The 11,019-nt window shown below is 43.7% G+C and overlaps 1 long non-coding RNA gene across 1 annotated transcript in view; it reads left to right on the forward strand.

The window, feature by feature from the left end:
- LOC120899894 overlaps nucleotides 1-11,019 on the forward strand; it is a 63,654-nt gene that overhangs the window by 40,244 nt on the left and 12,391 nt on the right. The window lies entirely within an intron of this gene.

The raw sequence follows: 11,019 nt of genomic DNA on the forward strand, positions 1-11,019 counted from the left end.
TTTGTATTTTATGTTTGTAATACTTTCACGTTTTCCCTAAAGAAGAAAGTTTCATTTTGCAAATCATCCGTCAACTCTAACCCCAACTGCTACAGACTCTAATCCTGGCTCATAAACGCAGCGTCGGTTTAGAATCACCGTTTGACATTTCCATTCGATATGTGTGTATGTTCGGTTCTGTCATTGCAGCATAGCAGTCATAGAAGAGGAATGTGCCAGAATGGAATGTTGCTATCCAAAAACTTCAAACGTTTCGAGTTTTTTCGTGTGTGTTTTTGGGTGGTATTTTGCACCTCCTCCTTTCTTCCAGGCCAGTAAACCGCTATCTCTTTTTTCTCGTATATTCTAAACTTTTTGTTCTCTTTCTCTCTCTGTCTGCGTGGTCTTGTCACGAAAATGCGAAAAGTTTGTTGATCTGTTCTCCGTGCTAACGGTGCGCAAAGTGCGCCTTTGCTTCCTTTTTCCTTTTCGTGTGTCGGAATGGCCCGTTTTGGCGCGTCGTGTCTTGTAGTCTACGCGCGAGCGGTCCCTCTTCCTTCCCTCATCCATCCCTCTTCCTACTACCTCCATCCCTCTTCCTACTACCCGGCAATGGGGTGACGGGGCGGCGTGATGGTGGTGCTTGCCGATTGCTGTTGCTGCGTTAATTTCGCAACACTTTTAGTTTCGACACCAGGGGACCGTGTCGCCGTCGTGTGGGTGCTGCTGCCGGCTTCACTATTTTTCTCTATTTTGGAAATAATTCTATTTACACACACAAACACACCATCATGCTTACTAGGCTAGTTGTTTGAATGAAATGTGTTTTTGTCTGTTATTGGCGCGCACAAACAAAAAAGGGAACCATCCTATGGGAGATCCCTCAGCGCGAACCGTTCAACCTACTTTTTTTTGCTGTTGGTGTTGCTCGTACTTGCTCATTTTACTTGACCATCAACGTTCGCCGAGCGGAGACGAGGCCAAGGAAGGTTGTTGACCTTCTCGGGCGTTATATTTAATCCGTGTGAACCATCGATAAGTAATGGTAGTGTGGTGGTTGTGGTGGTATGCGCTGTACGGATGTGTACAAAAAAAACAACGACCAAGAGAGTTTATGTGTGTGGTACGCGTTTGGACGTTGCGAAATCGTCATCATCCATCGTAGTCGACACAAACTGCCTGCTGCCTGTGGTAGTAACCCCCGTATCTTGTGGTCCCGACAGGTTAGAGGGCCGTCGTTTGAAATTTCTCTCTCTCTCTCTATCTCTCTAGCCGTACACGCCCGCTGTTCATGTATCTGGTTTCTATCCCCCTATGGGTTGCGCGCACACACCTTGGAATGGAGCAGAGATCTGACCTGTCTCTGGCGAGCAGCCACAAGCACGCGGTGTGTGTTTTGTAGGAGAAAAATCGTTGGAGAGCGATGATGATGATAGCCGTGTTTTGCTGCCCTCGACCACGCCGCGTACTCGCTGCTATGTTTATTTACCTTAACTCGCGTGAGATTTAAATAGCTTTAAATCTCTTCCGGCTAGAGCGCGCGAAGTTGCCGAATAGCCAGCAGGAGAGGGAGTAGCAGCAGTTGCTGCCATTTGCTTTCGGTCGATTTAAACCAAACCTCCGTATGAGGAGGCTCCTATGGGGTTTGGACTGTTTTCGTCCGTCGGTTTGGTCAGCAGAAACGGAAAGCGAAGTTTATTTGTAATTCATTTGCGATTGATTCGATTTAATTTAAATTTCTCTTCGATCTGGTATGTACGGATTGGTTTGTGGGAAGGTTAATTCATGGATGTAGCCATCGCTCCACATCAATTCTTTTTGGTTGGCATAAAATTGCATTAGATTTTTGAAGAGAGCGTTTTAATGTAGATGCAACATTTGAAAAGAAATTCTAGAAATGTAGAAAAAAGTGAAAATAATAATGTTTTTAAAAACGTGATAGTTATTCTTTCCATTCGCCATATTCTTCATAGTTAGTTTGTACTACGATACTTCTATAGTGCTATCATGTGGCGACATTGCGATAGCAACTGATAAAGATGGTTAGTTTTTATGGTCTTTTTGGTAATGTTTGATTCTGTCATGTTAGTTTCGTGCATGGTCCATCATATACAAACCTTCATTTCTTCTCCCCTTCTGACAATTTCGATAAAAATGACCATCAATTATGGCGGCCAAAATCGGAGCCATTATCCTAAATCGTTGCTTGATTTATTGCCATTTTTGTGGAACATTTTTCTAAAGCAATGTAAATTCTTGCTGTAGCATTAAAATCACTTTCTTCGCATTTTGTGAAGCAAAGTGACAGCGATGAAGCAATGCGTTCTCGCCCCTGCCTGTGACAGCTAAGCTATTCTGACACAAGTGGAAAGTTAGTAATCCGTTCCGCGTGCATTCGTACGCGCGCGTGTGTGATGTCATACACGGGTGAGAGAGAGAGAGAAAGAGAGAGTGTGTGTTCCCTCGACGGATTCCGGGCATGATCATGATATGAATCGACATCATTGAACGCCGCACCACGGCCGCACGCATCGATTTGAGGAACGAGCGAGGAGAATACGCGGCCGGCCGCACACACATGAGCCGAGCCGAGAGCCCTCTAAACTCTTCTATCGCTCGCGGTGTGCGTGTGTGTGTATGCCTGTCTGGGAACAGGTGTGGTGTGCGTGTTGGCCACACTCGAACGCCACTACCAAGCGATATAAACGGGCGGGAGTAATAATGTTTACTACGAACCGTTCCGGCGGCCTACGTGAGTTGTGTTCTATCGGGCGATGAAGTGTACTTACCTTCGTAGTGTGTGGTGGCGCTTTGTTTTAAGAGAGCCCCCAATCACGACAAACGACTGCGAGGGAGATCAATTTCCGCTTCAGTCTTGCTCTGGGGGAAGCGACCGATGGCGGTTGCGTATGTATTATTTTTGCTTCGGACAGTGGTTGAGATTACGAATGCCGCCGCCACTCGACTGTGAGCATCGGACCGAACCCAACCGAAGGCAAAAAGGAACAGATAATTGCGTTTATCGAGAGGGTTTTTTTTGTGTGTTGTGTGTGTGTGGGGGTAGTTTGCCTTTTTTTTTGTTGCGCCATTCTGTCTCACCCTTCCCCTTTACTACCCTTTGCTTCCGATTTTTGGGGCCACGGTCATACCCCCGTGTGTGTGTGTGGCTGTGTGCGCGCGCTCCATAATCATCTCTCCATCGGCGTGTGTACTACCACGCGGCGCGAGCGGCGTTCGCGTATTATCGCGCATCGCGAGACAACGGCGGCTACTTCGATCCGAGATTTTGTGTGTGCCGCATTTCGCGGCACGGTCTCCCCAACCCCACCCAACTCCCAGAGCGGACCTTGTCTGGTCTCGAATTCTCTCACTGCTACTCTTCCCCTGGCGAATTGCCTGGGTTTTTTTTTTGGGAGAGAAGGATAGCAAGGAGAAGAACCAGGCGCGCAACAACACACCGATTGCAGTGCGCGAAGGACATTGACATTGTGTGTTTCGGTGTGTTCGCTGTCGACCTCTGCCGTCCGGATTCGTCCCCACCAGCGCGCGCGTCACCCACCGTCTCGCCGCCTGCTGCGTTTGCCTGTCTGCGGGTTTTTTGTTTTATTTTAGCTCGTCGCGTTACATGCATAGCTCTCTTTCCGCCGCCGGAGTGTTCGGTTGTGTCCTCACTTTTCCCAGGCGTTCTTGGGTTCGGTCCATGAACGGATAAAAAAAAAATGTTGCCACAACTGTCTGGCAGAAGTTTGTGTGTTGGTGTGCTTTGTTTTATTTTGCTTAAATCATGGCCTGTTTTTGGTGGATGCATTCGAGGCGATTAGGCAACGGCATTGCATGGGAAGGAAAAGTCTTCATTTAGTGGCTTATTACCCTCCGATTATATATAGCTATGTCGTATAAAACTATCTCAATTTGTGTGTGTATTTTTGAAGTGTGAATTTAGCTACCATGCTGCTAAAGCTGTCATAAATCCGAAGCTCGATCTGTTTGTTTCATTTTCAATCAATTTATCACTTCTCTCGCTTTACAGCACGATCCTTAAGTTTGACAGATGAGCACATCTACAGCGTGCTGATCAATTTTTATTTAAATGTCGTAAATCTACTTATCACTTCATCAAGCATTAAATACCTTCCTCTGTTTGTGCTTGCGGTGGGTTTGTTCTTAACTAGTTTGAACGAAAACAAAAAAAAAACAGTCATAAAAGAACAACCTTTCTCCATTGTTCTGGGTCGTTTCGATTATGATCGCGAGAGGACTATAAAACGCAGATCTCGTTTGAATAAAGTATTCCTGAAATCTCCGCGCGTTTCTCTTTCTTGGGTTTATTGTTCCCTTTTTTTAATCGTTTCTTTGATTTAAGCCAGATTTTGTCTACCCCTTACCCCTTTATTGATGTTCTCTTTCTGTCTCGCTCGCACTCTGTGATGCATTTCCACCTTCTTGACGTCGTCCTGTAGCAGTGTGTCAGTGGTGAACTGGTTAGCGAAAGAACAGGTTTTTGTCTTTTAGAGATTCTAAGCCATAAGACATATCCGTTGGATGGATATGATGATAGTGGAAACAGAAAAAAAAGATCACCATTGCCCCCAGAACCCGTCCGAATTGGTAGATGTGTATAATTTATGTGCAAAATTAATGACGCTGAAATCTCTCGTGGTCAATAATCATCGCGCATGTTATAATGAGTGCCACCCGGGCGGGTTTGTTGTAAATGTTTTTTATATTTGAATAAAGCTTCTATGGGCCGAGTGATCCTTTTTTTATAAATTAGTAGTGTACTGAAGTTTAGATAATGATTTGTGGTGCAAACGTCCTTTTAGAAAGGATTTTTATCATTTTTACATTTTTATTTCTACAGTCTGTCTCAACTTTTGCTCCAACTTTCCTACCATCCCACACGAATTAGTTATAAATCTGTTGGTTTTTGCATTGTTATTGTGGTACCGGTTGTTGCCATTTCAATTTAATTTTTGCAAGTTTCCATATACGTGCGTTGTGACCCATTTGCGCTTTTGCAAGCACTCACACACACCATTTCCTTGCAGAAGGGGGGGAGGGGGGGGGGGAATCTGTAACCCATTTCCGTCGTCTGACAAACGCGGGAGTAAACTTTTTTATATGGTCCAAGAACAAAACGAATTCAATGGCCTCACAAGGTGGTGGAGGTTTGAAGCTGTTTTTGTTGGACAGAACACTGGTTTCGGTTCGCAATAAATTATATATTCACCTTGGCGCGTTGCTCAACCTGTCCCATTTCCGGTTTATTGCACTTTATTGCACATGTTTTTGATGTATTTATGTTACTAATTGAATATTTTATCTTTTCTCTTTTTGCAGGTGAGCACATCTACCAAAATGGCAATACTTTGCCCGTGCTACTAAATGCTGCTTGAAATAGTGTAAGAATCTTATTAACTTACTTATCCACTCCATCGTTCTTAAGCACTTTTACAACGCTTGTCGTCATTGACGCTCATTACGCTTCGATTGACAAACAAACTCCCTTATCATATGCTCACCGCGCAGCACCGTCTGATGTAACTACCACGGACAGAGAGAACACAGAGTGCGACAAATTGAGCTTCCTATCAAGATTATCGGAAACGATTACTGTGTCCGTGGGTTGTGTGCTCTGTACAGTGAAACTCCTCAACTCCATTGTTCAGCAGATAAAATCTGCAATTATGCGCGAGACGACCTCAAAGCTGAACTAAGCAAGGGTAGTTAATGTTTAAATTACTATCTGGATGCATTATTTCACGTCTTTACTTGCATTGCTAGTACCGAAGTGAAAGGCGTCCTCCTGTGTTGGAATGAAGACATCTAGTCTTCTCTTTACTTCTGCGGTAAACCTCAGTGTGGTGGAAACAAACAAAAAAAAAACCAAATCACCCACCAAACCACAATCTAATCACGATATTTCTCTTTTCTTTTTCGTTCACTTATCTGAACAAAACAAAATAAAGCCAAAAGGAACAGATTTGAGCTGAAAAACGTCTCAAGATACGTCATGCGTGCAACCACACACCCTCGCACACAGACGCACCGCCAACCCCAGACCCCAAACGAGCGCCTTTGCCGCCGACATAATATCGGCCGATGCACTTTTTTGTTTGTGTGTTTGTGTGTCGTCCCTTTACTCGTTGTGAAGAACGTGATATGCGGTTTTTTTTTTCGCTCTCAAGCTTCATCTCACCGCCCCACCGCTGCTGGAAGAGGAGAGGTGGTAGTTCTTTGTCTGTTGTTTCGAATTGCAACCCACTGGATTTGTTTGTTAGCTCTGTTCACATCTCCTTCGGTGGTATCGGTGGTGAACGTCGCTCGGTGTGTTGCATTTTTGCAGCTCCAAACCTTGAATGTGTGCACCATGGGTTTGTTGCTGGTGGAGGCAGTGGTTGTAGTGGTGGCTTGTATCGAAAACGATTAACATCAACCTTTTTTTGTGCACCAAACTGAAGTAGTTACCGCCGCCCGGAGGTAATTATTAGAGTTGGGTTTTACGTACCTTCCATTTCCTTGTCGTTTTTCGCTGCCGCAAAATAGCAGAATTCTTTTTACTTTACTTCCTTAAGCGTGAATAAGATAATAAGAGTAGTCTAAGGAAATATTCGTGATAAACAGCAATATGAAGATGAATTAATTTTAGGCGTCCGTACAAACAGTTTTGCAAAAAAAAAACTGAAAAGATCCAAAGACCCCCTACTCTCTCTCTCTCCCAGCAGGCGTACTATTGCATCATAGAGACAGGCTGTGGGAGGCGTTGCAGCGAGGCAAATCCCCTCCCCTCTCTTTCCCTCCAATGCTTTATATAATCGTCCCTTTGATGTCGTGCTGCACATCTTGCACACGTCGTGCTTTTATTAACGAACATATAAAACACACCAACTGAAAGAAGTGCATTCACTTAGATGCACACATTAAATAAGCATTAGTTGCTGCTTCCTCATGTTCGTTCGGTCGATGCTGGAATGTTCTATCGGTGGTATCGAGCTTGTGTTTTTATTATGATTATTCTTATGAATATTATTTTAATATTTATTAGTTTTTTCGCGCATAAATATTGCGCATTGCACGTTTTTAGATTTCTTTACTAAGTTCGTTTTTGATCGAGTGTATATTTCTTATGGTTTCATTTTATAATACTTCTTAGTCGCTCGCTCCACGCATAACTCATTCTTATTTAATATGTGTAGATTTTTTTCTAGTTTAATTTAATAACATTCACTTTCCGCACCGATCTTTGGTATGTTTTGATCTTCTAAAGCATTAGCATAATTATTGCTTTACATATCTTTATCATCTGCTCCAAGTGCATCCATCAAACGCACCACCAAACGTCTCTCGTTAATCGCATGGCAGCATGCAATCTTTCCGGGCACGTCGAATAATATTAAACGGCAAGAGCCAGTCAGCTAGCCAGCCAGTCCACCCGCGGGAGGTGGAGGTCGTCGTATGTTGCGTGTGTCTGTGTGTGTATGTGTCTGTCGCGCCGTAAAACGTTTTCTTCTTTTCCGTTCTGTTTTCGTACCTGCATTCGTTGCATCGCTGGAGGGGGGTGTGGAGCTGTACATGAGGGAAGTTGAGGACGATATGGCCCGGTATTGGATGGTGCACGATGCGGTTGAACATGTTTTTTTTCTCCTCCTGTTGTTGTTTAATAATAAACATGAAGAAGAGAGAGCGAGAGTAACACGCCCGCTGCACCAAAGTGCGAGAGAGAGCGAGAGCACGCTATAAAACGCTGATCCGAGAGATGCCGCTACACACGCAGCATAACAGCGTGCGTGCGAAAGGGAAAACGTCAGACTGCGCGCGTACCACAGAACAACACAATCGCTGCCTCTCTTTCGTTCTGTTGGGGGGCTGGTGGTGTTGATGTTGTTAGGTGGAGGAGGGTAGACGATGGAATCACGCAGCAAGTGCATCGAACTTTTGACTTCGAACGGGCGCGCGACAGAGAGAGAGAGAGAGTGTTTGTGTAAAGTTCTCTTGCCCTCTCGGTCTCATTCTCTCGCTGATGGGGTGGTTTTTTTATCCCCCACGTAGGGGTTGGCAAGAGCCTTCGAATAGCAAAAAAAAAAAATCATGCGGAAGTGTAGTAGTATGCAGCAGTGCGCGCGGCCGTGGTGTGTTGCCATGGAAACGTCGCACGTTAACGTGTGTAATCGTCGCACACATACACACACACGCATACTAGTGTACCAAAGGCAGACGTTTCTCGGTGTGTAGTATAGGGGTTGAACGCTCGAAAAAAAACCCCTCAGCAGGGTGGAAGAATGGGGTAAACGAGAGAAAAATGTTGGAGGAATTTTGATACAGATGAGAAGACAAAAAATCTTTTTTCTCTCCCGCTCTCTCTGTATTGAGCGCCAAAATGGGAAGTTGCGCGTGTGTGTGAGCGTAGAGAAAAAACTGCGTACTACGTGTGCGTGTGTGTGTGATCGATTATTTCTCTTCTGTTCGCGCCACAGCGCCCCTTTACTGTCTAAATAGTATACGCATGGGGTGGATTATTTTTATAATTTTTTCCCCAACATACCCAACATACTGCACACATTAACATGTGCGTTTTTAAGCATGATTGTTTGTACGTATGGGTGTTGGTGTGCTTGATGGAATAACTTTACGTCGAGGGCAGAAAAGTGTGGAAAGAACATTGAAGAAAAGAGAACCTGTCATTATGTTTGGCACTGGACAGAGAGTAGGAAGGGAAAGGGCTTTGAATGTCAGACTGGGGGAATTTTCCAAGAAAGTTTCAATTATAGTTTTTAGGGCGTGAGTTGTTGAAGGTAAAGGAAACAAACGCGCTGAGACTCGTCCATCATTAACTCCAGCAAAGCACAATCAATCTTTTTAGGGGCTCGTTTTTGTTTTGCCAATTCAGCTTCAAATCGATTCCAGATGATCGATGGGTGATAGCAATAGCCGACCGCTAGTAGTCGCACATACATTTAAAACTCCCAATCAGGTGCGCAAACAGAAGAAAAGTGTAAAAGCAAGAACAAATAGAACCAATACACAAACAACTCCCCACAACAATTGAGAGGGAGGAAGGAGCACGGGTTGGGAAAGAGTTGCCACGAAACCCGATAAGCGAAGATTGCTGGAGCGCCCTTGGTTCAGTACACGGCCGAGAACCGGGCCCACCGTCTCGATATGTCGCGACCAAGTGCGCCTCCATACGAGACGAGAGAGAAAGAGATTAAGACCTTACGCGTTTTGACACATGAATGATGTGCTTTGTTCATTGGCCACCTCCCCCCGTGATGGGATGAAGGTGTGGGGGAGAGGAAGACCGTGGCTGCTGGTTTACACCGCCGATAACCAAACAACACACATTCTTATGCTTATTACTTCGATTCTCTCAGCTCATGTCCCAGAGGTCTTTCTCTCGTACTACGTTTGCTGTGGCCTACATTATCGCTGGATGCGTTTGTATGTGGAGTGGTGTTCCTTACGGAGGGGGTGCGTAATGGTAGAGGCTCCATGGATCCTCCACTCCTTACCGTGTAGGCGCCGAACCCGATAAGGGGGCAGCCGGCAGCAGCAGTAGGAAATGTTGTGCATTTTGTAAAGTGAAACAAAAATAAAATAGCTTGAGTTGTGTGTGGTGTGTGTTAGGGCGTCGTCATTGGAATACTCAACTGCAACCTTCTTACCAACCTGCGTCTCCCAACCCCCATATGCACAAATGCATAAAATCGTTTGTCCAACGGGTTTTTTTTCCTTCTCGCTATAAAAGATATTCCCACGCTGCCTGCCACTACTGACTAATGGCGGCGATGTTGAGATTAATTTCTTGGAATGAATTATGTGAACACCCAGCCCTCCAGCTTACAGGAGCGATGTGTTTACTCACTAATGTACCAACCACAAAACGACATGTAGATAAGAACCACGGCGTTGTCGTCTCTCCTGCGTGTGCTGTACCGTGTTTTTGCGTTAAAGCACGTAGTCGAAGCTGTAAGTAGGCAACAGAGCAAAAGAAGCACCTGCAAATAGTTCACTTTCCTGGAAGCAAATTGACCAACCTGTTCTAACAGCGGTTTACCTGGTCTAACAGTTCAAGGGGAAGGGAAAAAATTATACAAGTGTTTTGGAACCAATTGAAATTGATATTATTGTTTTCAGAAAGCTTTGAAGAGAAAGGTAGATGCTTTGGCCAATACATGACTAAATCTGTTATTTACAGCTGCATCAATATACTACTGGGTAACCGGTTAGCTTATAAATCTAAACATAGTGTGTATCTTTTTTCTATTGTAAAATGTTGTTTTGAGTAGTTAGTAGCATTTCCCTACAGTAATTACTTGTGATGTAGTGAAAATATGAGCTAATCTTATCCAGTGGATTTTTTCGGAATATTTGGAATTTGCTTTGGTATGAAGTGTTGACACTTCAACTACAAACTCCTTGTAACATTTAAACTACTTTTTACAATCTTTCTTTGAAATTCAAATAATGAATTTTGATGTTGTAATGATGTTTGTTTAAATATTTCTTGTGTTAACCATAACACTTTACTATAGTTAAAATCTTTAAAGGGTTTTTCAAGTCACTTTCGAATTAGCACATCATTATTCACCACATCCAAGATGTTTTTCAACAGCTGTCAAATGGTGTATTTGCTACAAAATGAAATTTCAGTTTCAACACATGATTTTCAACTGATAACAAAGAACTGTCAAACTCAATCCACCTTGCGACGTGTTGAAAATCATGCTGATGAAATAAAAAAAATATTATGATGGAACATCAGATTGATGTGGATTAACATGTTGCACGCGGTGATTAACAATGTTTACTTTCGAAAGTGACTTGGAAACCCCTTTAAATCATTGTGATGCAATTACAACATTTGACAGCTGTCGAAAAATATCTCGCAAATAATGAAAAATGTTGTTAGCATTCAAAATTGACTCGGAAACCCCTGTAATGTTAACCCAATTTGTAGATATCAATTTTCACAGATATTTCCATTTAATGCATTCTACTAATGTGCTAAACGGTTAACATTTATTGTTGTAACTGTAATTT

This window comes from Anopheles arabiensis, chromosome 3 (genome assembly GCF_016920715.1).
Source record: "Anopheles arabiensis isolate DONGOLA chromosome 3, AaraD3, whole genome shotgun sequence".
NCBI lineage: Eukaryota > Metazoa > Arthropoda > Insecta > Diptera > Culicidae > Anopheles > Anopheles arabiensis.